The sequence below is a fragment of the Lissotriton vulgaris genome, chromosome 10 (assembly GCF_964263255.1).
Source record: "Lissotriton vulgaris chromosome 10, aLisVul1.2, whole genome shotgun sequence".
Taxonomy (NCBI): Eukaryota; Metazoa; Chordata; class Amphibia; order Caudata; family Salamandridae; genus Lissotriton; species Lissotriton vulgaris.
The window spans coordinates 36,483,757-36,506,431 of record NC_141698.1 but is presented as its reverse complement, the minus strand read 5'-3'; the positions used below and the strand labels follow the sequence as shown (position 1 = coordinate 36,506,431).

The 22,675-nt window shown below is 47.3% G+C and overlaps 1 protein-coding gene across 23 annotated transcripts in view; it reads right to left on the bottom strand.

The window, feature by feature from the left end:
* The window catches only part of LOC147684447 (uncharacterized), a 1,151,265-nt gene extending 1,134,372 nt beyond the window's left edge, over window positions 1–16,893 (bottom strand). For 15 of the 23 annotated variants that reach the window (XM_086940376.1, XM_086940378.1, XM_086940381.1 and 12 more), the window contains exon 1: window positions 16,601–16,863. The gene's annotated coding sequence lies outside the window, so the exon portion shown is untranslated. Of the gene's footprint in view, window positions 1–16,600 lie in introns of all 23 variants that reach the window. The other 8 variants (XM_086940377.1, XM_086940386.1, XM_086940393.1 and 5 more) reach the window with 3 other exon arrangements.
* Between the last annotated feature and the right edge of the window lie 5,782 nt (window positions 16,894–22,675).

The window sequence follows — 22,675 nt, the reverse complement described above, 5'->3', positions numbered from 1 at the left end:
TTCTAAGCGCAATCACCAGGATTGTAGGGTTTTTCTTAAACTCCAAAATACCTCACCTCTGAGGTTGACCTTCCTAGTGCCCTCGTACTTGCACCTTTATATCACTCTAGAAATCAAAAAACCTTTTTTCCCGAGCCTTAAAGAGATGTCAGACCATGCCCCTTTGTACACTGTAGACCACATTAAACACTTGTGCACATTACCTTCACTTCTATCTGAAAACCCAGATGTCCCAGAAACTGTTGTATCCAGTTTGCCAGAGCAATTAGAGAAGCTTAAGAAAAAACAGGTCAGACTTCAATTGATGGTGTTAATGCTTACGGATTATCTTAAATCCGGAGTAATTCCAGTAGGATTGCAGGTTCGTAATATCCCTGGGATATTTACGGACAACCCTAAATACATTACGAATTTTAGCCATATTGGCACCATCTGTTCAAGACAGTGGTTAGCACTCGGTATTGACATCGCCTCGGAGACATTGAAGGCCCTTGAGATAGAGATCGCTGACCTCCTGAAACAAATTAACGACTCCGACCCCACGGCCGAATGTAAAAAGCTTTTGGAACAGGTAGACAAAACAGTGGCCGAATATCACCGCATTGAACAGAACAAAAAATCCAATAAAATCAAAAAAGACATTAAGAACTATAGTGCTGAGTCTACATACCCATATCTGAATAAAGATTTCTACACTAATAGACCTTATTTCAACCCCCAAAATAGACCTTGGGGTCGTTTTAATAAACGACAAAACATAGTGGGCTTTTCAGATACCTCAGAGGACTCATCTGACAATTCAGATCCAGGTGAGGGAGGAAGCAACCCAAGGAGGGGTCGGGGAGGAGCACAAGGCAATAATAATTTTTTAGGCAGAGGTCAGCAAGGCACCCCTCAGAGAGGCAAGGCCAAGAAAACCAGGAAATGGTTCAATGCCCCAGGGGAGCGGAGGACCCGCAACAACTTTTATCAATGGTCGTGACCACAACACCCAATCTGACTGAAACCTTACCTATTTTTAACCTGTCAAACCATATTCTCCAACACTCTGAATTAGAACTACTAAAGAAAGGATTGTCTTTTGTCCCCACGGTACGTCCAAATTACATGGAATTGCAAACTGAGTTGTTGCGTTTTTTTAGACTGGTTCGTCTAAAAGCATTTTTTCAATTGCACCCTACACCAGACCCTATTCGTAACACTCCTTTCTCACCGCCTTCCACCTTCTTACCAACGGCAAGCATGATTCCTCCAGAAATCATCACATTTGAGAAATTGATTCTCAAGGAAGTTGAGATCCTTGAGAAAAAGAAACTGTTTATTCCATATAATATACCCAAAGTGGAGAAAGATGCAATAGATTCACTTAAATCCAAGACGGATCTGATTATAAAGAGCGCAGACAAAGGAGGTGGTATTGTGTTACAGAATATTGACACATACAAGAATGAGATTAACCGCCAGCTAAGTAATAGGGAACATTACTTGAGATTGGGCCGTAATCCTACACAGGAAATCCAAACTCTAATCAAGAAAATTACCACAGATGCCAGAGATGAGGGCTTTCTCAGCAAGAAGGAATACAATTTCCTCAATGTCAAATGTCCGAGATTGCCGGTCATTTATACCCTCCCAAAAATCCACAAGGATACTGAGAACCCACCAGGCCGACCGATAGTCTCGGCGTGTGGTTCTATCTTGGAACCCTTAGGGTCCTATGTTGACTATTTTATTAAAGACTTTGTGCCTTCTACATGTTGTTACGTTCGTGACAGCATGCAAATGATTAATCTGGTTGAGCATCAACCCTATGACCCCAGTACTCAAACACTTTGTACACTAGATGTAGAGTCGCTCTATACTAATATACCTCAGGGAGCGGCTCTACGGGTCATCGAGAGGACACTAGACTCTAGACCACGTCCACACAGGGTACCCACATTGTTTATACTACAGCTGCTGGAACTCTGTCTTACCAAGAACTTTTTTGTCTTTGATGGGGTATTCTTTCAACAGATCAAAGGTACCTCCATGGGAGCTATTTTTGCTCCTCACCTGGCTATTCTGTACATGGACGCATTAGAGACCGGCACCATCCTAACTGATACAAACCCATTTAGAACAAGTATCAATTGCTGGCAACGTTATATAGATGACATTTTTCTTGTTTGGAACGGTGACAGGGATATTCTTAAATCCTTCTTGCACTGGTTGAATAACAACTGTGACAATTTGCAATTCACTCTTACGCATCACAGAACTGAGATAGCATTTCTTGACCTCACAATTTACCATGAGGAAGGCGAATTGTTGACTCGCCTTTATAGGAAACCGACTGAAAGAAATACTTTATTGAGGTATGACAGCAATCATCCCAAACCCCTCAAAGACTCTCTCCCTTATTCGCAGTTCCTTCGAATTAGGAGAAACTGCTCCTCAAAGACGGATTATTTCAGAGAAGCAGGCACACTATGCTCGAAACTTAAAACAAGAGGCTACCCGAGTAGGATAGTGAGAAACGCATCAAAACGAGCTTGGTACTGCCCAAGGGAGGTACTACTCCAACCCAAGGCAAGGCCAAACTCGGAAAGAATAGCCTGCGTAACAACCTTCTCCCCAATTTCAAACAAAATAAGAAAAACAATTCTCCGTCACTGGCCAACCCTCAACTCAGGGACACTAAAATTTGACAAACCATTGTTTGCTTTCAAGAAGAGTGGAAACATCAAAGACCACCTTGTCCGTGCAGCCCTCCCAGCACCACCTTTGAAGAGCACAATAGATTCAAATTGGGGGTTACCAGCCTTGAGGGGACATGTGAAATGTGGGAATTGCATTGTTTGCGATCTAACACTTGAGGGGCGCACTTTCAGTCACAATAACATCACGAATCACTTAAAAGATTTCACGAACTGCAACACCTGCAATGTGATCTATGCTATTGTATGCCCTTGTCCCTTACTGTATGTGGGACAAACGACCCAGAAAATCAAGACCAGAATCAGTCAACATCGGAGCCGCATACGCTGTGGAACCCTGAACGCCCCTTTGGTTGAACACTTTACAAACATGAATCATTCAGCAGACGACTTAAAATGGACCATCCTCAAAACTGTCAAATTACCACAAAGAGGTGGTAACTTACAACAACTGCTCAACAGGGAAGAATTAAACTCTATTATCCAATTCAACACGATCCACACAGGCTTGAATCGGAACGAGGATTGGACAACATTGCTATGAGAACTTCTGGTCAAAATTCTGGGTACAGATACATCGTGTCCAAAAAACATTCTGAAATCAAGATTGGGAGGCTAAATGAGACTTTGCTGGTCCCATTCAAGACATTATAAACTCAATGTGATGCTGAGAAATTCTGAGCGTAACTAGACATCTGGAGTCGATGATCGAAAATTATTTTATTATCATTAGTCACCCTTAAAATTTTTTTTATTATTATTAATCACCTCTTCACTTTTGCACAATTGTCACTTTGTTGCACATATGTCACTATCATCTTAACTGTTCCAAGTAGGTTCACAATATCCCCTGTAGACAGTATTCCATGACTGCATCCATAATGCCCTTATCCTAGCAGTATGATACTCGCAACCAAATACTGTTTAATTATTTTTTGCTATTTGCCCTCCATTCAAAGATGGCCGGCACCTTAGCGCGATAGCCGTTCCATAATGGCGCCTACTGTTAACAACACGTGATCAAAGCCAGTCTTACAAACCGCCTTTGCGGAAATGCCTCCACTCTGAATCCGGCATCGACCGAGCACCCCTGGGAGAGGCGGCTGTCATATCCTGACTAAGTAAGTGGAACGCTTGTACCGTTAGGCTATCTCTGACCTCCATTACTGAATCGGGCGCAGCTTTTACTCCGCGCACGCTGATTCTTGAACCCTTGTTTCAGCGCCCGTTATCCACATTGCTGAAGCCCAGGGCGAGGCAAGCCAGAATACTGTAACTTCGTGAGTACCCTGCTTATGTCTTAGATAGAATCACGTTTTCATCACCATTTCGTAGCTCTAAGTAACCCGAGTCTCCATTTCATTTCCCCAGAAAAGAATAAAAGTTGGAAATTCTGATACAAAAGTATGGCACCATTGATGCTTCCATACTTCAGGTTCCGATGCTAGCACGAGACTTAAAGGTAACCACCTCATCCCCACATGGAAAATGTTTGCCTGTTTTTGCAACTTCCCGGTTTTTAACCCATAAACTGATTCCTTAATTACAGTGCAGCCACCCATAGACGGACTTTGAAGTTTTAAAACGACCATATTAGGACAACCATCGAACTCCTTTTAAACGTGTGTGTAACCTCAACCACATGGTACGTTAAAACGCTGGTTATGTTCCATTGGTGTGACTAGATTACCTTCCCTGCCGAGACTGTGATTTTAAAGCTAACCTTCACCGATCTGTTAAAGTAAAGACAAAATAAATAGGCACTATCAAATAGACTTATACTAGGCTCACATTCACCACAGAGCCCCAGAGCAGAATGAACCTCACGCATGCCACTGCGATTCCGGAAGTTATGATAAGTTGCATTATGTAGCTTTGTATGTTTTAAACTATTTACTTAAACACAAAACACCAAGCACTGGGGCACCGCGATTTCGAATGTAATTACAATGTGGGCATTTAGTTCTCTATGAATTCTTTATTGGCTAAGGATCTGTAAAAAACCTTGTTTCCTTTTGTGTTTTCTCTAAACAGGCTTTGCTCATTCAGGCATGTTTTGCTACTTAAATAAGTCCTGATGATGATCCCGTGCATCTATTAGAGCTTTTAGGGATCGAAACGTCGACACCCAAGAGTGGGTTGACACTTGTAATATTCTCAAAAATTTGGTGTACATTCCACTCCAGGCGACACTGCCAGCAATCTATGCATTCTTTGCAGTGCCCTGTCTTTGCTCTCTTTCATTGCCTGAAAATCACCCTCTTTCTCACCCTATATCTTTTTCCTTCCTCTTTGTCAGTACGGCACAGGCTTGTGTCTTGAAAAATTGTATTGTATATTTAACATTGTTTGTAGGTAATAAACTCCTGTCCCGGCTGGGTCAGGACAACCTGAATTGTATAGCTTCCATTGAGTTTCTATACTATATTTTGTATTTGTTGAATAAGCTAGGTTCCACGGTTTTCTTATAACAGGGCTAAATTTGGGGGCAAGGAAAAAGGAGGTGGAGCTTGTACAGAACTAGGATAGGCATCATTATGACTAGAGTCTAATTCCGCTTGCTCGGGGTGTGGACTGACATGTCGATATTGTTCACTGGCTTTACCCTCTAGATTTCTGCCCGCTTGAGTCTCCAACCGTCAGTCTACTTCATCTAAATGCCTAAATCTGTTTTGTAGAGGTAGAGTAAACTGGATGGGATTTTGGTAAGAAAACTTCTGTCCCCCTTGTGGACGCACTCGGTGCCAATCGTATGTACCATGATCCTCACCCCTTGTACTAGCATGATTTGGCTAGCTTGATGGACAAAGACAGGGTATAGAAGATGTTGTGTGATATGTGGCTTCCTTAGGTTCACTATTATGGACTCCCCTTTGATATATTTTGGTCTGCTTCCCACCCAACTTACTCTACTAGCCAGCAGAACATCATTTGCACTAACAAATTGGCCCCTGCTAGAAACAACAAGCATTTACAATGCAATGTCTCTGCATTATTAAAAGTAGAGCTATAGGCATTGCTCATAACTTTTTTTGGGTGTTTTTTTTTTTAAATCATAAATAAATGGCATTGTCATTTACATTGCCAATATCGTAATCGTTAAATAAATGGAATTGTCATGTACAATGCCAATAGCTTAATCGCTCACAATGCATGACCTATTGCATTTACACCCACACAGAGCCACACGTACAGAGCCACCCACGCACCCTGCCCCCTGCACGGAGGACCAACTCGGAGGAGCCGGCGCAGGGAGCATGCGGGCACATAGGGCTGCCACGGGCTCTACCCCTTTCTCTGGATGCAGGGAGGCGAAAATGAAGAAATAATGACCACTGTGCAAAGGAATGGTGAACATGATGAAAGGTTTCTCTCTAAATGAAGGAACTAGGGAAATGAAGAAATAGTGGTGACTGAATGAATGAATGGTGTTGTAAATGAATAAAAGGTGGGCATTAAACAGAAGCTGGAGAATATGCGGCTTGCAGCAGGTGTGTGTGTGTTGTTATGTTATGTTATGTTATTGTTATTTGTTGTGCGCACAGCTACTCCAGCCAAGGAGCGTCCTGCGCATAGACAAGGAGGAACATAACACAACAGGAAAAAGACAAGGACTAAAAAGCCTAAAAGGGGGCAGCTAAAACAGATGGGTTTTTATTGCTTTCCGAAAGGTCAAAAGGTCCTCCAGCAAACGAATTTCGACCGGAAGAGAATTCCAGGCTAATGCAGCTTTTACGCTGAAGGAGCGACCCCCCATGCGGCTGAGCCTAAATCTAGGAACTACAGCAAGGGCCTGGCTTTGAGAGCGGAGGATGCGTGTGGGGACATAAAAGGAGAGAAAGCTGGACATGATTTCGGGGCCTATACCTCTCAGAATCTTGAAGGTCAAACAGAGGACCTTAAAAAGAATACGCTTCCTCACTGGAAGCCAGTGTAGGGAGCGAAGAACACTCGCCACCGGGCAAAATCTGGGCAGGCCGACACTCGCCCTGGCCGCAGCATTTTGGACCCGTTGCAGGCGAGTGAGCTCAGCCTGATTGGCCCCGACCAGGAGAGAGCTGGCGTAATCCAGGCGAGAGATGATAGTGGCCTGGATTACCAGCTGTCTGGTTGGGGCATCGAAAAATTTGAGGACTGGTCTTAAGCCTCTCAACAGACCAAAACAACAGGCTGCTGTTTTTTTAGTGTGACCTACAAAGGTAAGGCCAGCGTCCAGCCAGACCCCCAAATTTTTCAACTCCGACACCGGGGTCGGGGTAGGTCCCAGCTCTGGTGGCCACCATTGCCCCACAGCTCCACTCCCCTTCCGACAATCATTACCTCTGTTTTAGTGGCATTGAGCTGGAGACAGTTTCCCGTCAACCAGCTAGCCACCGCCTACAGTCCATCCTGGAACCTGGGGGCGTCTTGTTCCGCATCCCTGCTGAGAGTAACCGCCAGCTGTGTGTCGTCGGCATATGAGACCAAAGTTAGGCCCCACTGCCTAGCGACGTCAGCCAGCAGTCTCACGTAAAGATTGAACAACGTGGGACTCAGCGAGGACCCCTGCGGAACCCCCATGGCCAAAGGCTGGAGGTTGGACTTGAAGGGAGGGATGGTAACACCGAAGGAGTGATTGTCGAGGAAGGAGCGGAACCACTGCAACGCCTGGCCACCAACACCAATCTCCTCGAGCCGATGCAGGAGGATGCTGTGGGATACCATGTCAAAGGCGGCGCTGAGATCTAACAATATCAGCGCCACCGTTTGACCAGCATCCAACCTCGCACGGAGATGTTCCACCATCACAAGAAGAGCGGTCTCCGTGCTGTGCCCAGCACGGAAGCCATTTTGTGTGGGGTCAAGGGCGTTGGTCCGGGCAAGATGTTCTGACAGGGCCAGATTGACATGAGCCTCTGTTATCTTTGCCGGCCAGGGTAGCAGCGAGATGGGACGATAACTTTCAGGCTTAGATGGGTCCAGGGAGGGTTTTTTTAATGATCGGGGACACCACCGCCTGCTTCTACTTAGTTGGAACTACACCCGACTCCAGGGAGAGGCAGGAGCTTGTGCGTTACATAGTGGACATTAGATGTTCAGGGGAGAAGGCTGTCTGCTAGTACAAGAATGTTATGTTCATTTCGAAAGAGGGTGTCGGGAGCAAACATGCACCCATCGGGCCACTGTGCTTTACTATAAGTGCGGGAGGGTGCTTAGGATAATATTAGCAATAGGACTTCCATAGCGCGTCGTTCCTCAAGAATGCCAACTTCACGGCGCTGTAAAGAGCCGGGACCCTTGTTACACAGTGAGTTTTTGCGTCAGCAGTGGCGGAGGCGTTGTCAGGATGGGTCCCTAGATGGCATCCCTAGGTGGAACAAGGGATGGGTTCAGAAGAGCCAGCAGGACGTGCCCACTGGAAGTCAGCGCATGGCAACTGGAGGGACTGCCAGGACGGAGAGCTGGTGGGTGGCAGACTAGTCTGGCACGACAGAGCGCATAAAGTTTCCCTTCTTCATACCCTCGCGTACTCCATGCTATAACGGTGCTCTCACCCACAAAACCACCAGACAACACGAAGACAAAAGATAACATTTACCGGGAACCTCTCCTGCCCACTCCCTGGGCACGAGCGCTGCCTCTTTCTCACCTCCCCCTGCACTCACAGCCCAGTCGAGCAGATCCCCACGCTTTCTATCAAACCAATGCCCACCTCTCCGAACCCTAAATCTTTCAAATACATTATTCTGCTGGGGTGCACCTAGTGAGACTGCATCAAGGTCTCGCTTCCCATCGATGCTGGGGCGGTTGTATAGCTAACACGTCAAGCAATGGCAGAGGATATGAGGCTTATAAACGTAAATCGATATGGCCAGGATCACACAGTGCTGTCCTATTGCGCAGCCGGGATTAGGGCCCGGTCCTAAGGTGGTACGCTAATAGCGAGCAACACACCTCCTGCCATATCCAAAGAGCCACGTTATTGTGGTATATGCAAGCAAACGCGCATTAATGGCCAGTCCCCCCTCTGGGGGTGATATTGTAGGAGGGGTGAGAAAACAAATTATCCTCGCAAAAGAAACAAAAAAAAATGGCGGCAGCAAACATCCGAAAATTTCGGATTCGGGGGCGTGTTTTGGCTTTCTGAGTGGCGGTTGATGTCACAGTCGAAAGAACGCAAAAAAACACGCCCCCGAATCCGAAAGAGACGGGGCTTTATTGGAGTGACGCCTGTCTCCTCCAATGGCTGGCCTCCGTTTAGGAAGCCAGCCAATGAAGGAGAGAGGCGGGTTCAAGCCCCCATACTCCAAATCATTAAATCTCCTCCCGGAGACTGCGCAAGCGCAGCCTTTCGGTCCTCGACCTAAAAAGGAGACATTTGTTTTTTAGCTCGATGTGTGATTCCTTTGCCCCTGGACTAAGAGATGGAACTCCAGTGAGAACTACTACATACGGAATTGAAGCTGGGGGGGGGGGGGCGGGGGGAGCATTGGGGTAGGCAACTCAGGACTAGATGGTAAGGCAGCCACGACAACACTGGGGACAGCATTTGTGATAGCTCTTGGTCCGTCAGCCTCCAAGATCCCTCAATTTGTTCTTTTCCCTATGAGACAATTAGATTGCTTCTCTCTATGTGTAGTGTTTTTCCCCCCGACCTGGTCAGGGACACTCGCCCCTATCTCTGGTGGCACTAAGCCTACCACCTCTTTGTGGGTGAGTCTAACTGTAGATGCGGATGAAGTCTTGTTTCTAGGCCCCTGAAGGCTAGTTATTTTATCAATATGCCCATGGGTGTGAGCTAATTCTTCCCTTACTATCTCTCTCTAATTTGTATTTTTAGGAAACTCAGCAGGGAGGGAAACCAGATGGGTTCTGAGTCACTCTTTTTACGCTTTGCCTCACTCGGCTTGTTAGGGTCTAAGCCACTCTCAACAGGTTCTACGAGTTCTATGGAATCACCATGGGTGGTTTTCCTCTTAGTCCCAGCTCTTGTGTTTGTACTATTAGGCTTGCAAGCGATGGGTTTCTTGACTCCTCGGGTCGGACCCCTTTTCTTCAAAGGGGTTTTTAAAGTAGTACCCACTCCCTTGTCTTGAGGAGTACTGTGCCAAAGTTGTTCCGTGGTAGGGGAAGAAAGGTCAGGGGTAATTGAAGGGTTAGTAGGTGTGGACAATGGTTGAAAGTCAGTTGTCAGGGGTAGCCTGCGCTCTGTACGTTTTATTTCTGTTGAGACCACCCCTATCGCTCTTTGAAGCATTTTATCAATAGATGTTTGGTTAAGAGGAGAGGGTACTGGTCGTTGAGATGGTGGCACTGGACTTTTATATTGTGTTTCCCCATACTAAAGTGCACAATTACTTGCTGCGATACAATACTAACCTAGATTTATAAAACTAATCGATTAGGCTGACATAATTAATCAATGTACTAAGTATACAGAAAAGGGAACACACTGATAGCCGAACAAAGGCTTAGAGCCTTAGGTTCCTGATAGCCTGTAACTGACAAGATTTATTGCCACCAGATCTTAAAATAATTAAATGGCCCTACCCTTGTGTCCAGTACCTTCATGGGTTCCAAATGAGTCTTGAGGCAAGAGGGGTGGCCCAGCCCGGCCTAAGACGGCCCGCTCATGTCCAGGGCTTCTTCCCGCATGCGTTCCGTGTGGCGTAAGTAGTCCTCCGCTTTTCAAGCGCCTCCGGGCGCTTCCTGCTGGCGTCGGTGCTAAGCGCCGCAGGGGGAGTGCTGGACTTGGAGTCCTCACCTCCTAGGCGCGGTGATGGTGGCGGGAGCACAAACGGGAACACAGCAAGCCCCCAGGTAGAATTTGAAGTGCAGCGGTCTCCGTGTGGCAAAAAGAAGGCTTCCCTGCACCACGCAACCCGAGGAAAGAATTGCCCTAACGTATTGCTAATTTACACAGTATCGTAGCCAATGAGGTCTAACCGAGGCGCGATTATTGCTTATTGAAAATACACACTGCTCAATCTGCATAGTACATCCAAATGTTAGTGCTCAGAATCAAAGAGTCCAAAAAGAGAAGAAATTCTAAGAGGTTAGTGAGGATAAGCATGAAGAGATGCAAGCCGGTTTAGATCATAAGGATATACTCAGGCATTAGTAAGAGGGAATATGATCCCAAAAACCCAGACACCCTATACTTGTGGGGATTAAGATCACAAGAGAAAATGCTCTCCCAAATACATGCGTTTTTTGATGGGACGGTCAAGGAGAAGCAATCTTCTCACCGAACACCAACAGAATTATATATGGGAAGGAAAGAGGCTTCAAATGTATTCTCTCTCTCTCAATCAAGCAGTTCTCCAAATATAAACCACTACAAATTTTGTTAGAGGGATATTTGCACAATCCAAATCATAAGGCTCTCGGCCTCTAAAGCAGAAGGACTTTTTTGAGTCTGGCTCCAGGCTGCGTCCAGGCGTGGTCTCTACTACATATCATTTTTTTCAGATTAGACAGTTAGACCCCATCATTCACTAAGTGATAACAGATGGGCTTTACACACCACTTTGCATTAGTGTTAGTGCTGTTGTGGTTTGCTTTCTACCTACAAAAGAACCCCCACATAGTTAAACTGGGCCCCTCATCAGTGCATCTAACGTAAGTGCGATAGGCCTCAGAACTCCGGCTTATCACAAACTCTATTCATTTTGGAAACACTCCATCCTGATACCTGAAGACTCACACAAGATTTACCATCACAAGTACACTGACAATAAACACTTCAAACGAAATCTTGAATGTGAGATCAGAAACCTTCAAAGCTTTTCCCACTGCTCTTCACAGGTTCACTACTGAATGAAGGAAAACTCACTCACCAGAAATGGTGAAGAAAAAAAAAACACCAAACAAATCGTAGTCCAGAGCAATCTCAATCTTGTACCCATTCCAATTCCTTGGCAGATGAACTGGGCACTGTCAGCCCGATCCCTGTGGAAAAAGGATGTCACTTGAGAGTGCTCTCCAAAAGCGAGTTATCATTCCCCACCCAACAAAAGGATGTTTCCAAAACAGCATCACACCATTTAGATTTGCAAAAAGGGGTTTTGTTATTGTGCCACTGATCTAGCAGAATCACAAACATGCTTGATGTGTGCCAGTTGGATTACTTTAACTGCCTATACACTGTAGTCAAATGTCTCTCTCAAAACTCAATATAGCCTAAAAATGTGCTACACACATTGTTTGATATGATAACAATCATAAAACTAGTCCTGAATTCCCACCACCACTTTCCTGTGGAAGATCACCCTTTAAAACTCATTGCTTTGTACATAGGGTGGGCCACTGTCATGTATTCAATTATTTTACTAATCTGATGGTCCCATATCCAACATGCAAAAGCCTCAGTTCAGCCACAGATCCTTGAAGACTAAAATTGCCACGTATTTGCATAACATAGATGTCCTCCATAACTCCTTCAACAGCCACTAAATGCTGCCTGTTCAGATGCATAAAACCTGTTCACCTTCTTCACCAAGGCTTCAAACATCTTACTCTTCAAGTATTTGTCATCATATTGGGAATATCAGATCTTATGTACATAATGGTCTTCTCCATCCAAACCAGGCGAATTACATTTCCCTATACTAGGCACTGGCAAACGTACCATTGTGTTCCTGTTTATATGTCCACATACCCCAAAATTATTTACGACTGCTGTAAGTTGGTAAGTTAATACTTCAGAATCCCACAAGTACAATAAATCTGATAGTATAAATATAGTTGAAAACCATTAGTAATCAAGTTCACGTAATTGACAATCACGCGGGAATGAAGAATTATACTGTCAGAAAAGACTACATTCATACTCTTGGTCAGAGATTTGGAACAGAAAGTACTTTCAATATAGAACTTACTCCCGTTTTAGATATTTACACATCATTTGGCAAGACCTGCCTCAATTACTGCAAAACGTGTCACCACTGAGTAATTCAAATAGCAAAGCAAAGTACTCTCCTTACTTTTAGCATTTACATTTTGTTTCAAACTTATACAAAACTCAAAAACAAGTCACAAATAACACCAATAAAACACAAAAGTACTAAATGCCGGCAAAACCGTCAATTATAAAATTACATTCTAGTCCTCCTGAGCACCAAGCAAAATTCAGGCATTTCATTGTGCTGTGGGTTTATTTATAAATGAACATCATACATTAAATATACGTTGTTCAAAAAGAGAATTAATACCAAAAACCCTGAACGATATGACTTTAGTGCTTTAAAGACCATAAGACAAATGCTATCTCTTCAAAGTCCACATTTCACACCTATATGATGACCTCTACTCCACCTATGCCTAGGATGAGAAGTTGTAAAACCAAAGGGGATGATGGACGGGGTGTTGAACATTGCAAGCACTCACTCCCAGTCAACTAATCTGGGTTTAATCCATCATTCTTTAGCTCACTCCTCCACCCCAGTTCAGACATGGCCATATGCAAATCAGTCTCACCCTGTGCCTCATGGGAACAGTCCAGCCCGAACTGCCAAGCCATGTCTTCCCTGGACCGGAAACAAGCATCCTGGGACCGGTTTTGGTTAATCAGCCATTATCATCCAGGCTTACTTGAATCCAGTGGCAAAGTGAGCAAGGGACCCACTTCTGGGCATACCCTGCCAACTTGTCAAAAATAAAGTGCCTTAGTCATACATGAAATACTTACAACTTGACAGTGACATTTATTTAATAGGCTTCACTGCTGGACAAAGCTATTAAAAAAAATGTTTTAACAATAATAATGTGTTTACAGGGCCATTACCTTTGCTGGATATAAGATCAGTCCCAAACAGATCAATTGGACTGGTGTGAACTGCTATAGGCCACGTACGTTATGCTATGTCATGCCATAAGATGCAGGTGCAAGCAGATGGTCTATTCGCCATAAAGGTGCTCTGGGGATCACTAGAAATTCTTCTCTTTTTTTGTTAAACTTAATAGGACCCTTCATAACGGATGCGACTATATATTTCCTGACTCGCAGAGTAGCTGATCTGGATTCCAATGCAACAGTAATCCTACACTATTTACAGCTCAGGTTATACAACCACAGTATGCCACTTCCTCTTACCTTCCCCACGGTCTTTGACTAATCTACGATCCAACTCTTGGTAAAGCAATGCAAATGCACCATGCTTAGTGATCACTGTGTAGAACTATTTTCGTTTGATCAACTAAGTATGCATTGTCTACTTAAAATATGGCACATCTACTCGTTATTCTGCAGGGACATGTTTTCCTCATAAGTAGAGAGTTATTTTCTTGCTTCAGAATATGAATTTATTCAGATTTACTCCTGGAGGAAGGAAGAGATCTCATGATATAACAAATTAAGCAGGAGAAGACCACCGCAACCTGAATTGGAACGTTTAATAGCTTGAGGGCCCAAGTTCAGTAACTACGGTGATTTGCATTCATGGGATACACAAGACTACATGGACCATCACCTCCTCAGGCAGGTGTGCTTTAGAAAGCAAGCTTCAATCAAAAGCTGTAATTATTTATATACAATGGTGGAGGAAAAGCCAAACAACTGACAAAGATCAGCAAGATTTAACCATTTCACTGCGGGGGTAATTCCCCCCCGGTGGAGGGGGGGGGGAGCAGTGCTCGTGACGAGACCAGGGCGTCATAAGAGGGAGAGTTGTGGCGCTGCGGCCATGGTGACGTACGCTGGAATCTAGGGATCACGGTTCGATCCCCGGCAGCAGATTAGCCCAACACCATGTGACTCTGGGCAATAGCTTGCTTAATCTTCCCGACGGCCCCCAGCGCCTGGAGACCCTTACGGGTGATCGTTCGCGCTTTACAAATGTGGATTATTATAAGTCACGGTGAAGCTGTGCTCATGACGGCCTGGTCTTGTCATGACCCCGCACCCTGATTAATTTGCCCGCAAAGGCGGGGAATTAACCGCGTGTGTCATGAGCACAACTCAACTGTGACTCACGACGGCCTGGTCTCGTCATGAGCACACAAGGAGTTAAGACAGACAATCCGCAATGCCCATGTTAAGGCCCTGCAACCATTTGCCACTGCAGTAGGGTTATCAATGTAAAACTTGTGGTATACGGATGGGCAGACATTGATTTGTATATCAATCTTTATCTCGGAAGAGGTTAGAGAGAAATCTAAAGGTGTGCACTCATCCAAAGACTCAATTGTTGGGGTGAATGATACTCTTTCGTTGTCAATGTGTTCAAAAAGCCTAGGAATACAGACTAAAGACACAGTGAAGTTTAATAATAGGGCTTCAGCTCTCACAGACATTACTTTGGCTGAGACATTAAGGTGTAGGACACCATGAGGTGATCAGTACTGTTATTTTCTTCGTTTGTAAAAGTTAGGAGGAGCTTTTCACAATGCATAGATAGGACGACAGGTACAAGAAAGCAACCATGGCTTAGGTAATTTTTAAGTCGAGCCTGGGCAGCGCATGCTCTGCGGCATGCTGTATTGGAGTATTGAATAGAAGGCCGCCCACTCTCCGCCTATATTTGTCATTGGCTTGTGTCATTGCCCTTCATAAAAGCTGGCTTCCGATTAGTTAATATGCTTGTGATTAGTTAAAAGACTGGCCCTTTTACTTTGGTTGTTACACAGTACATCTTTTTGAGTCTGTAAGCACTATTTTCTTTATTAAGTTCCCCTACTGCAGGTACAACATGCTTTCCTGCAACATACAGCGCACCATGCCTGCTTTCACTTCCCAAGCAGTCCGGGACAATGGCGGCCACTTCTTTGAATAAGTCTTACATTTACAAAAGTTGGAGCTATTGACATTGTAAATGAAAATGCCTTTTATTTATGTGGTAATTGGCAAAACATATCAAAGGCATTGTCATTTACAATACCAATAGCTTAAACTGTGGCAAATGCGAGACCTATTGCATTGCAAATGCTTTTTATACACCTACTATGGGGCAAGGCTGGAAGAACAGGAGGACAAATATATATATATATATATATATATCAAAACGCTCAGAAATGGTTAGAAACGTTTATTTCACAAGTGACAAGCACTATCCCTCATACATTTAAAATTATGGAGAAAACAGCTTAAACATGTCCCACAACTTCATACAGCCCTCTTTAACAGGCTAAGGGAGATAACTAATTGTTTAAGTTTCCACTGGGAAATTGGCTGCCACACTGCTGCTACTATCCCCCTCGCAATAGATACAAGGACCGTTTAAAAGGCCCCTTATTCTAGAGAGCCTGTGGCGTATTTTGGAGGAGGCTACCTCTACTCTGACTTCAAAAAGGTGCGGCGTGATCACTGAAAAAAGTGCAGTTATTTTCGCTGCACTACATGCCCCAGGCAGGTGCATCAGTTTGCTCATCAGACTGAGAACAAACACATGAGCGGTGCTTGGGACACGTTTGATTTCTTCTCAGTCACTCCAGCCTGGGCCTGAGCCACACACAGCAAACACAGATCCCATATTCATGCACCACCCCGACGCACTTCTATCCTAGTCATCCTCATCATCATCAGTGGTCAAGACTCGTGCAAGTACCGCATCCATCCCTTTGTTTGTGTCTCTGGGTGGTCTCCAAGGCCATTCTCTTTCCACGAATATTCCAGCTGCCACGCTCGTGGCAGACGTCAGGTGGGTCCTCTGGAGCACAGTGAACCTCACTGAAGTTGTTTTGGAGTTGAAAGCTCACAGCAGGGCATTTGTTTTTTTTTAGGAGTAAGTAAACACTAAGGCCCGGAGAGTATACTGTTGGACAAAGCAATGCCGCAGACACTGACAAGTAATTGTAGCAGTCATTACTAACACCTCGCCTTACCCCCCCTCCCCCGTATCCTCCCCAGGCGGCCTCACGCCCCCGCCTCCCCTCTAAGGTTTCACCGACCGCGGCCCCTCCCCCTGGTGAGCCCCAGTACTCACTCAGGCTCCGGCGTACACACTCAGGCCGCTTCCTCGCCGCCGGCAGACTCCATGGAACGCACCGTCACCATCCGAGGGGGCGGGACAGAGGGGAAAAAAAAGAAAACAAGTACGCCACAACCTACGTGAGGAGAACGGAAGCGACGGCGCTAGCCAGGGGAAAAGAAACGGCCCGAGGATGCGACGCGCGCGGACACAAGCCGCCGTATCCTGATAGATAGCGCGCGCCAGCTGCTATGCCGCGCGTGCGCGAGGCGGGAGACAGTGCAACCGATCGATACTGGCTGGGAAGGAGATAGCGGCGCTGCACTAAGTTCTAATCATTTCGGCTCGGAAGACGAACTAGAGCGTTAACCTAGTGTGTGTCGGAATGCGTCGGAGGCGCCATGCTTGTTGGGGGAGCCGTGGAACATCACTCATTTTTCTATGGAGTATGATGCAGGAAACAGGAAGTTTATATTAATAGGAAAAATGTTTGCATTCACCACTTGCATCTGCTATCCAAGGATGTGTCCATATTGTCAAATATGTTCAAAGCTCATGTAGTAAGGCACCGCAAAACTAGTCCCAATCAAATTCCAGAAGGCAACTTTTTCAGTTCTTTTTAAATTATTTTAACTCGTAAAAGCATCCAGTGATTACAGCACAAAACAACCCACCTAGCAGCCATACATGGTTTTCCCCTTTGATACTAATCAGGACAGGAGAGGTGGACCTGTTTGGCATCCAGGTGCTTATCAATGCCCCGGTTACTTACCGGTAATCTTCATTACTCCGAGTCCATGTCTTCCTCGCCACAGTAATCTACATATGAGCCTCCGGCTCCACACAGAACTCCAAGTAAAATTCAAAGAGCAGCGCTCTAGTCTCCCCTCCCTCCTCCAATATGGCCCCCGAGGCTTCCACCAATCCCATAAAGGGACACATATCCAGCAACTCAGCCTGAAAACCAAGCCGCAGACATGAAGCCACCACCAGGGCCGGGAGGGAAGGGAAACTATACTGTGGCGAGGAAGACATGGACTCGGAGTAATGAAGATTACCGGTAAGTAACCGGGGCATTACCTCCTCGTCCTGTCTTCCTCGCCACAGTAATCTACATATGAGCCGATACCAAAGCAATCAGCTTCATGTAAGGAAAACAGACCACCACATCAGTGCAGTGAAACATATTTTAATATACAGAGGCACAACAACCCAAAATGGACAATCTCTTAAGGCACCCCAGCAGTCAAAACCGATGAGGCAAACGAAACAGAACCCCCACCCCCAATCTGGAGGCGGTAATGGGACATGAAGGTATGCGGAGAAGACCACGTAGCAGCCCTGCAAACATCCTCCATAGACACCCCTTTGAAAGAAGCCCAGGATACAGCAACAGACCTGGTGGAACGACCCTGAACAGGAAGAGATGGAACCACCGACACCGAAGCATAGGCCAAAAGGATGGCCTCCTTAATCCACCGACTGATCGTGGACAGGGAGGGCTTCATACCCTGACGCGACAAACCATAATTTACAAACAAGCAGTCAACCTTACAAAAGGGAGAAGTGCGAGAAATGTAAATCAGTAAGGCACGCCGAACATCCAAGAGGTGCAAAAGGGACTCCTCAGCCGAGGAGGGATCAGGACACAGAACCGGAAGAACCACCTCGGCAGACCGGTGAAAAAAAGAAGCCACTTTAGGAACAAAGGTGGGATGAGGGCGCAAGACCACACGGTCCGCCAAAACCAACAAAAACGGGGCAGAACGAAGGAAAGCACCCAACTCACCCACACGCCTGGCAGATGCAATCGCCACCAGAAACACCACCTTGAGAGTCAAAAACTTCAGGTCCACAGACTCCAAAGGCTCGAACGGAGCCAACTGCAAGGAACGCAAAACCAAAGGAAGGTCCCAAGGAGGAGGACGCATGATAGGACGAGGCCGCTGGAAAGAAAGAGACTTAAAAAGTCGAGCAACCAACGGAGAAATGGACACCAAAGGCAGGACATGAAAAGCCCGAATGGCGGCCCACTGAGCCCGAAGGGTCGAGATGGCCAAACCCAACACAAACCCATTGTTCAGAAAGTCCAGAATGCGAGCTGGATCCAAAGAATCCAACGACAGCCCACGATCAATACACCAAGAAGCAAAATGATCCCAATGCTTGGCGTAAGACTTAAGCGTAGAAGGCCGCCGTGACTGCTGAATGACACCAGCCACAGTCACCGAACAACCGCCACGTATCAGAGACTCCCTCTCAAGAGCCAGGCCCGCAGACCCAGGGAACGGAACACAGGCAGTGGAAGAAGAGGACCCATCAGCGGATACGGCACGAACGGCAAGGGCCATCCCGGAGACACCGCCAATTCCCTCAGAAGGGGAAACCAAGGGCGACGCTTCCAACAAGGCGCAATCAGAAGCACCAATGACCTCTCCCTCTTGATTTTCTGAAGCACAGCCGGAAGCAGGGGAACAGGGGGAAAGGCATACAGCAGACCCTCCGGCCAAGGGAACGAAAGGGCGTCCACCCTCCAGGCGTCCCGGCAAGGCATAATTGTGCAAAAACAACGGGTCTGGGCATTGTCCTGGGAGGCAAACAGGTCCACAATCGGACAACCAAACATCATCCGCAACCTCCTGAACATCCACCTCGTGAGAGATAAGGAACCCATGGAAGGAAACACCCGGCTCAGACAATCCGCCACCGTGTTCTCCGCCCCAGGTAGGTAGATGGCCGACAGGGACAACAGATGCACCTCCGCCCAAGAACCAATCCGACGAGCCAGGCAACTGAGGGAGCGAACCCTGCACCCCCCTTGATGGTTCACATACGACATCACAACCTGATTGTCCGTCCGGATCTGCACGTGGTGACCCTGAACAAGAGCTGAGAATTCCAACAGACCCAGAAGGACGGCCTTCAGTTCCTTGAAGTTGGAGGAACAGGACAAAACCGACTGAGGCCAAATCCCTTGAGCCGCCGAAACCCCCAGAGTAGCACCCCATCCCAGCAGGCTGGCATCGGTAGTGACCACGCGGGTGGGAACAATCAGAAAAGGGCGGCCTTTGGACAGATGACCCTCGTCCAACCACCAACCCAGGACCACCCGAACCTCCTCCGACATAGGAACCAGAACATCCATATCGAGGGAACAGGGGTCCCAATGCGATAAAATGTGGGACACCACCGGGTACATATGAAGGCGAGCCCATGGCACCGTCAACAAGGAAGCCGACATCAGACCCTGAACTCGCAACCACAGGCTCACAGGATGAGAAACCCCCACCAACAGGGAGCGAACAGCAGACATCAGGGACAAAACACGGGGAGGGGGCAGGAACACCATCCCCAACTGAGTCTTGAACAGAGCCCCAATGAAAGTCAATTCTTGTGCAGGAACCAGGGAGGATTTCGGCACATTCACTAGGAACCCATGATGCGTCAGGACCTGGCACACCTGCTGGACATGCAACTCCGCCTTAGGAAGAGAAGAAGCAGAAATTAGAATGTCGTCCAGATAAGGAAAAACACTAACCCCCTCTCCATGTAAATGTCCAATAAGAGGAGCCAGAATCTTAGTAAAGATCCGTGGAGCAGAGCAGAGTCCAAAAGGTAATACCTGGAATTGGTAATGACGCCCCTGCACACAAAACCGGAAAAACTTCTGAAACTCCGGATGAAGAGGAACATGAAGGTAAGCATCCCTCAGGTCGATCGAAGCAAGGAAATCCCCCTGAGAGATCAGAGGAAGGATCAAAGGCAGGGAAACCATCTTGAACCCTTGGTGAGGGACGAAAGTATTCACCCACTTCAGGTCCATCACCGGTCGAAGATCCCCCGTGCGCTTGGACACCAGAAAAAGAATGGAGTACACCCCCTTCCCCACTTGGTCGCAGGGCACAGGAATCACCGCCTTTTTGACCACCATGGAAGCGATGCCGTCCAAAAGCGCCAACCGTTTCACCGGATCTCCGGGACAAGGAGTGGCCTTGAAATAGTCTGGGGGCGTCTGGGCAAATCCAATGCGCAACCCCTCCGAAATCACGCGAAGCACCCATTGGTCTGACACAGTCTCGCGCCAAGAGTTCATGAAGCAAGAAAGTCGACCCCCAACCGGACCGACACCAGGAGCGATCCAGTCAGGATTTGGAAGCAGGAGCGGAGGAGGCAGAAGCGCCGGAGAACCGGGACTTATCAAAGGAGGGAGCACCCCGGCCACGCCCCCGTCCACGAAAGGGCTGACCAGCCCGACCCCTCTTCGAGGTACCAAAAGACCGCTGGGAACCAAAAGCACGGAACCTGCCAGGACGGTCAGGAGCAAGCAGTTTACGGTCCTCTGCCGTCTTCTTCACCATGTCGTCAAGAGACGAACCAAAAAGCCTAACTCCAGAGAAAGGGATTTTCATAAGCAAGTTTTTCTGAGCAGCATCAGCTTTCCAGGAACGGAGCCACAACTGACGCCTCGCAGCCACAGAGGATCCGGCCGCAGAAGCAGCAGCCCCCAGCGAATCAAAGGAGACATCCGACAGCAGACGGACCTGCTGCTCCATCATCGCCAGGGTAGAAGAAACATCCTCCCCTTGGTCCAACAACTCCGACAGAGACTGGAAATCCTTGAGCAAGGACTGGATCGTGTAAGAGGAATAGGCCGCCGCCCGGATAGAAAAATTTGCAGCCGCAAAAGTGCGTTTCACAGCACCATCCACCTTACGGTCAACCGGGTCCGCAGGAGAAGAGTCCTCCGAGACAACGGACCCATGTGAAGACATGCTCGCCAACAAAGAGTCAACCTTCACGGAGGCAGGGTATTTCACCGCAAAATCCTGAAGAGGGTACCTCCTACTCAAGAAACGAGGAAAAGAACCTTTGTCCACATCCTTCCATTCATTCTCCAGGACCTTCAAGACCGAGGAATGGAGAGGCAAAGAATCAGGCTCGGGACGACGATATTGCGAGAACAGATCGTCTTCCAGAGGCACCGCAGAAGCAGGGAACACCAAGTTTTCGCGAATGTGGCCCAGCACCTCCTTCAGGTCGGCACCTTGCACAAAGCGACCCCTGACATCAACCTCCTCCTCATTCGCGGAATCAGCATCAGCAGCATCGTCCTCAACCCTCGCCTTCTTAGGAGGAGGGACAGGAACATGACCCCGCAAAGCAGCAGAAACCGCAGTATTTATCATCTGCTGTAAAACTTCCATAGAGGGAACATGCACCCCTGAACCGGAAGCCACGGCCAAAGTATCAGGATCATCCACGTTAGAAGAATCCATGACCGACAGCCAAGTGAAAGAAAACAAACACCGGCATAACGACGAACAGCCCGGTAAAATAGGACCCCAGGTTGCTAGGCAACCCAACAAACTCCACCCGGACCGAAGCCGAAGGAAATAAAACCACCGGAAGAGCCGCGCGCCGCAGCAGGAAGACGCCCAGACCGCAGCGCGCCAAGCCCAAACAGCCCCAAACGCGCCTCCCGCTCTGCAGGAAACGATGGAGGCATGAAACGCCGCCGGCGCGAAAACCGGCAGCAGGTAAGGCCGTAGACCGGCAAAAGCACCCACGGAAGCCCTCGGCTCCCAGAGACCCCGCACCCGGCCGTGTAACGTCCGCTCAGCAGGACGCGCGGCCGGGAAAGGAAAGCAAATTCGCCAATCAGCCTACCCACCAAACCCCGGAAGTCCGCTGAAGCAGGACACGAGGCAACCAGGCAACAGAAGGGGGAAACAAAACATTTAAGCAAACGCAGGTGCAACACCCCGCATAAGGCAACATGCAGCAAACTAACTTCCCCCCAACCATATACCACGGGACAAGGGGAACCGCTAAGGCAGGAACCCCGTCCCACTCACCTGACCAGCAGGGAAACCACAGCACTCGGAGAAGTGCAGAAAAAAAGAACAGGCTGAGTTGCTGGATATGTGTCCCTTTATGGGATTGGTGGAAGCCTCGGGGGCCATATTGGAGGAGGGAGGGGAGACTAGAGCGCTGCTCTTTGAATTTTACTTGGAGTTCTGTGTGGAGCCGGAGGCTCATATGTAGATTACTGTGGCGAGGAAGACAGGACGAGGAGGTAATGCACCTATT